Here is a 6,574-nt window from a genome sequence, read left to right as displayed (position 1 = left end):
AATCACCTTCAGCACAGACAAAAGAACTAAAACCCAGTCAGGCCAAAATTAAATGTTATAACCAACATGCAATATCAAATGGATGGATGCCATGATGGTGATGGTGGATGAATCAGTAGTGCATCAGTAATATAGAATATAGAATAGTAATATAGAAGATAAAATTATGGAAATTAATGAACCTGAAGAGAAGGAAACAAAGGCAAAATATTATGATACAAGAGGTAGAGAATTCAGCAACTTACTAAAGAGGAATAACATTCGTATCATAGGGGCCCGAGAAGATGAAGAGTGAGAAAAAGGGACAGAAAGTTTATGTGAGCAAATTATAACTGAAGACTTCCCTAATCTGTGGAAGGGCACAGCCATCAAAATTCAAGAAGTACAGAGAACTCCAATTAAATTCAACAAAAGCTGACCGTCACTAAGGCATACCATAATATCAAATCCACAAAATACACAGACAGGAAAAGAATCATGAAAGCAGCAAAGGGTAAAAAGTCCTTAACCTACAAGGGAAGACAGGTCAGGTTCACAGTCGATCTGTCCACAGAAACTCGGCAGGCCAGAAAGGAGTGGAGGATATATTCAATGTGTTGAATCAGAAAAATATACATCCAAGAATTCTTTGTCAAGCAATGCTGTCATTCAGAATAGGAGAGATAAAAGAGTTTCCCAGACAAACAATCACTAAAGGAGTTCATGACCACTAAACCTGCCCTGCAAGAAATTTTAAGGGGAATTCTTTGAGTGGAGAAAACAAACACACAAAAAAACAAAACTAACAAACAAACAAAAACAAACCCCAAAGCAACAAAGACTAGAAAGGACCAGAGAACATCACCAGAAACTCCTACTTTACAGGCAACACAATGTCATGAAATTAATACCTTTCAATAATCACTCTGAATGTAAATGGACTAAATGCTCCAATCAAAAGACATAGAATATCAGAATGAATAAAAAAACAAGATCCATCTATATGCTGCCTACAAGAGACTCATTTTAGACTTAAAGTCACCTGTATATTGACAGACAAACGAGATTTAAAAACAAGACTGTAACTAGAGATGAAGAAGGGCATTATATCATAATTAAGGGGTTTATCCATCAAGAAGATCTAACAATTGTAAATATTTAAGCTCCCAACTTGGAAGAACCCAAATATATAAATCAATTAATGACAAACATAAAAAAGTCTTTGATAATAATACAAAAATAGTAAGGACTTTAACACCCCGCTAACAGCAATAGACAGATCATCTAAGCAGAAAATCAACAAGGAAGCAATGGCTTTGAATAACACATCAAAGCAGATGGACTTTACAGATATCTTCAGAACATTTCATCATAGAGCAGCAGAATGCACTTTCTTCTCAAGTGCACATGAAATATTCTCCAGAATAGATCACATAATGGGTCACAAATCAGCCTTCAACAAGTACAAAAAGATTGATATCATGCCATGCATATTTTCAGACCATAATGCTATGAAAGTTGAAAACAACCACAAGAAAAAAAATTGGAAAGACCACAAATACTTGGAAGTTAAAGAACATCCTACTAAAGAATGTATGGGTTAACCAAGAAATTAAAGAGGAAATAAATAGGTACATGAAAGCCAATAAAAATGAAAATATGACAGTCCAAAAACTCCAGGATGCAGACTGGGATGCAGGTGGTCATAAGAAGGAAGCATATAGCAATCCAGGCCCTTCCTAAAGAAGAAAGGTCTCAAATACATAACCTTATCTTAGACGTAAAGGAGCTGGAAAAAGAACAACAAACAAAGCCCAAAACAAGCAGAAGAAGGGAAGTAATAAAGATTAGAGCAGAAATCAATGATATTGAAATTTTAAAAAAACACAGAAGAGATCAGTGAAACTAGGAGATGTTTCTTTAAAGAATTAACAAAATTGATAAGCCCTTAGCCAATTGATCAAAAAAAAAAAAAAAAAAGGAAAGGACACAAATAAATAAAATCATTAGTGAAAGAGGAGAGATCACAACCAACACCACAGAAATACAAACAATCATAAGAGAATATTATGAGAAATTATATGCCAACAATTTGGACAATTTGGAAGAAATGGACGAATTCTTAGAAACATATAAACCACCAAAACTAAAACAGGAAGAAATAGAAAATTTGAACAGACACATAACCAGGAAAAGTATTGAATCAGTAATCAAATATCTCCCCACAAAGAAGAGTCCAGAGCTTCATGGCTTCCCAGGGGAATTCTATCAGATATTTAAAGAAGAGTTAATACCTATTCTTTTGAAACCATTCCAAAAAACATAAATGGAAGGAAAACTTCCAGTCTCATTCTATGAGGCCGTACTACCCTGATTCCAAAACCAGACAAAGGCCCCACTAAAAAGGAGAATGACGGGCCAACTTCTTTTTAAACATGGATGCAAGAATTCTCAACAAGATACTAACAAATTGAATCCAAAAATACATTAAAAAATTATTCACCATGATCAAATGAGATTTATTCCTGGGTCACAAGGGTGGTTCAATATCTGCAAATCAACGTTATACACCACATCAATAAGAGAAAGAATAAAAACCATATGATCTGCTCAATATATGCAGAAAAAATGTTTGACAAAATACAGCATTCTTTCTTGAAAAAAACTCTCAAGGAAGTAGGGATAGAAGGAGCATACCTCAACATTATAATGTCTATAAAGGAAAAACCCACAACTAATATCATCCACAATGGGGAAAAACTGAGAGCTTTCCCCCTAAGATCAGGAACACGACAAGGATGTCCACTCTCATCATTGTTGTTCAACAATAAAACTGGAAGTCCTAGCTTCAGCTATCAGACAACAAAAAGAACTAAAAGGCATACAATTTGGCAAGGAAGAAGTCAAACTTTCACTCTTCATGGATGACATGACACTGTACGTGGGAAACCTGAAAGAGTCCATCAAAAAACTGCTAGAACTGATACATGAATTCAGCAAAGTCCCAGGTTATAAAATCAACATACAGAAATCTGTTGCATTACTATACACCAATAATGAAGCAGCAAAAAAAGATATCAAGGAATCAATCCCATTTGCAATTGCACCAAAAACCATAAGATACCTAGGAATAACCCTAACTAAAGGAGGTAAAAGATCTGTATGCTTAAAACTATAGAATGTTTATGAAAGAAATTGAAGAAGACACAAAGATATGGAAAAATATTCCATGCTCATGGATTAAAAAAAAACAAATATTGTTAAAATGTCGATACTTCCCAAAGCAATATACATATAGAATGCACTCCCTATCAAAATGACATGAGCACTCTTCACAGAGCTAAGAAAAACAATGCTAAAATTTGTGTGGAACCAGAAAAGACCACGAGTAGCCAAAGTAATGTTGAAAAAGAAAACCAAAGCTGGAGGCATCACAATTCCGGACTTCAAGCTGTATTACAAACCTGGAATCATCAAGACAGTATGGTACTGGCACAAAAACAGGCACATATATCAATAGAATAAAATAGAGAACCCAAAAATGGACCCACAAATGTATGGCAAACTAGTCTTCAACAAAGCAGGAAAGACTATCCAATGGAAATAAGACAGTCTCTTTAGCAAATGGTGTTGTGAAAAATGGACAGCGACACGCAGAAGAATGAACCTGGAACCCCTTTTTATACCATACACAAAAATAAATTCAAAATAGATAAAAGACCTAAATGTAAAATAGGAAACCACCAAAGCCCTACAGGACAAAACAGGCAGCAACCTCTTTGATCTTGGCTGCATCAACTTCTTACTTAACATGTCTACAGAGACAAGGGAAACAAAAATAAAAATGAACATTTGGACCTCATCAAAATCAAAAGCTTCTGCACAGCAAACAACCAACAAAACTAAACAGCAACCAACGGAATGAGAGAAGATATTTGCAAATGACATATCAAGTAAAGGGATAGCATCCAAAATTTATAAAGTCGTTATCAAACTCAACACCCCAAAAACAAATAATCCAGTGAAGAAATGGGCAGAGGATATGAATAGACACTTTTCCATGAAAACATCCAGATGACTAACAGACACATGAAAAGATGCTCAAACTCACTCATCAGCAGAGAAATACAAATCAAAACCACAATGGGATACCACGTCATACCTCTCAGAATGGCTAAAATTAACAACTCAGCAAACAACAGATGTTGGCAAGGATGTGGAGAAAGGGGAACCTTCTTACACTATTGGTGGGAATACAAACTGGTGTAGCCACTCTGGAAAACAGTATGGAGGTTCCTCAAAAAATGGAAAATGGGACTACCCTATGACCCAGCAATTGCATTACTAGGTATTTATCCAAACGATACAAAAAAAACACAAAAAACAACACCACATTGTTTATAGCAGTGCTATCACCAACAGCCAAATTATGCAACAAGCCCAAATGTCCATCAATGATGAATGGATAAAGTAGATGTGGTATAGATTCTGGCACAGGTCGGTGGGCACAGCTAGCGGGTCCTGAGGTGGAAAGGGGGGTGAAGCTCTGTTCACCCCCATACCCCTCCCCCTCAGGTGCAAGCATCACCCCTTTGCCAGCCAGGCCAACCCAGCTGAACTATCCACTGCAGCACAAGGGGAAGGGGGGGCGGCTCCGGGCAACCCCAGCAGACCCCCATCATGGGCGGCCAGAGTTCCAAGGCTCCCTGGGGCAAGGTGACCACCAAGGAGGCAGCTGGCACTTCCCCTGCTCAGGTAAAGTGACAGGAGAATGGCCACGTGAAAAGCAATGGAAACTTATTCCCCAAGGATGAAGGGGAATCGTCCTCCATGAACGGAATAGAGGAGGCAGCCAGGGGCCACTGGCGATGCCATTGAGCCAGCACCCCCTAGCCAGGGCGTTGAGGTCAAGGGGGATGCCCCCACCAAGGAGACCCCCAAGAAGAAGAAGAAATTCTATTTCAAGAAGTCTTTCAAATTGAGTGGTCTGTCCTTCAAGAGAAATGGGAACGAGGGTGGGGGTGATACATGACTCCTCACCCAAAGAGGAAGAGCAGGAGCAGGGGGAGATCAGTGCCTGTGGCAAGGAAGGCACAGCTCAGGAAAGGGCCAGGAGCCCCAGGCCAAAGGGGCAGAGGCTGGTGTTGCCTCCAAAGGAGGAGACACAGAAAAAGAGGCAGGGCCTACAGAGCCATCCACTCCCTTGGGGCCGGATAGTGGCCCTACACCCACCAGTGAGCAGAATGAGTAGCTGGGTGAGGACAGGTAGGTGAACTCTAAGCTGCAAAAATTGTGCTGTCCTTGTGAGGTCACTGCCTGGACTTGGTGCCCTGGCTGCCTTCCTCTTCCAAGAAAGGAAGGGGCTGTTGCCCCCTCCCATCCACGTTCCCTCTCCTTTTCCCTCCTGTGGATTCTCCCATCCTCCATTTGGCCTTTCTCTTAAGGTCAGTTGAAGATGGTCCCTTGCAGTTACCCAAGTTAAGTTAGTGATGTGAAATGCTCCTGTCCCTGGCCTTACCTCTCCTGTCCCCACCCCTACAGAAGGCAATTGCTGGTTTTCTTCCCCAATTCTTTTCCAAGTAGGTTTTGTGTACTCTTTCCCCCAAATCCCTAAGCCAGATGTGGAGTACCTACACTCCCAAGCCCTGAGGGTCCAGCCTCCCCCTCCACCCCCATTGAGTTTTTAGTCTCTTGTGCTGTGCCTAGTGGCACCTGGGCTGGGGAGGACACTGCCCCTGTCTAGGTTTTTATAAATGTCTTACTAAAATTCAAACCTCCAGCTTGTGAATCGACTGTGTCTCTTTTTTGACTTGGTAAGCAAGTATTAGGCTTTGGGGTGTGGCAGGGAGGTCTGTAATGTGAAACAACTTCTGTTGTCTTCTTTTTCCCCTCCAAACCCCAGATTTGTACTTTTTTTCTAACTGCTAAAACCATTCATTTCCACGTGGTTTTAGTGTAACATTTGGAAAATGAATAAATGTCATCCCTTTAAAAGAAAAAGAAGTGGCTTTTATATATATATATATATATATATATATATATAGTATATGTACATATGTAATATGTGTATATATATAGTGTATGTACCTATGTAATATATGTACATATATACATATGTACAATGGAATATTACTCAGACATCTAAAATAATAAATTCTTGCCATTTGCAACAACATGGATGGAACTAGAGTTTATTATGTTAAGCAACATAAGTCTTTCAGAGAAAGTCAAATATCACATTATTTCACTCAGATGTGGAATTCAAGAAACACAACAGATGAACATAGGTGAAGGGAAGGAAAAATACAATAAGATAAATCATAGAAGGAGGCAAACCATAAGAGAATATAAAATACAGAGAGGGAAAGAGGGTGGAGAGATGGGCCCCTTGGGTAATGGACATTAAGGAAGGCACTGGGTGTTATATGTAAGTGATGAATCACTAAATTCTAAATTCTACTCCTGAAACCAATACTACACTATATCTTAACTAACTGAATTAAAATAAAATAAAATAAAATAAAATAAAATAAAATAATTTATTTCAAAGACTAAAACTATGCAGAGATCTCAAACTTTGATCCTCTCGTTAGAA

At 38.7% G+C, this 6,574-nt stretch overlaps 1 pseudogene; it reads left to right on the top strand.

Moving 5' to 3' along the window:
• The first annotated feature begins 4,659 nt into the window (after window positions 1-4,659).
• On the top strand, window positions 4,660-5,230 carry LOC124525430 (MARCKS-related protein-like; annotated as a pseudogene).
• Window positions 5,231-6,574: the final 1,344 nt, after the last annotated feature.

This window comes from Lynx rufus, unplaced genomic scaffold (genome assembly GCF_022079265.1).
Source record: "Lynx rufus isolate CCGP_SWC_20201006 ecotype Redwood Valley unplaced genomic scaffold, mLynRuf1.p SCAF_42, whole genome shotgun sequence".
In the NCBI taxonomy this organism is placed as follows: Eukaryota; Metazoa; Chordata; class Mammalia; order Carnivora; family Felidae; genus Lynx; species Lynx rufus.
The sequence above is the reverse complement of the archived record's forward strand: the minus strand, read 5'-3'. Positions and strand labels throughout refer to the sequence as shown.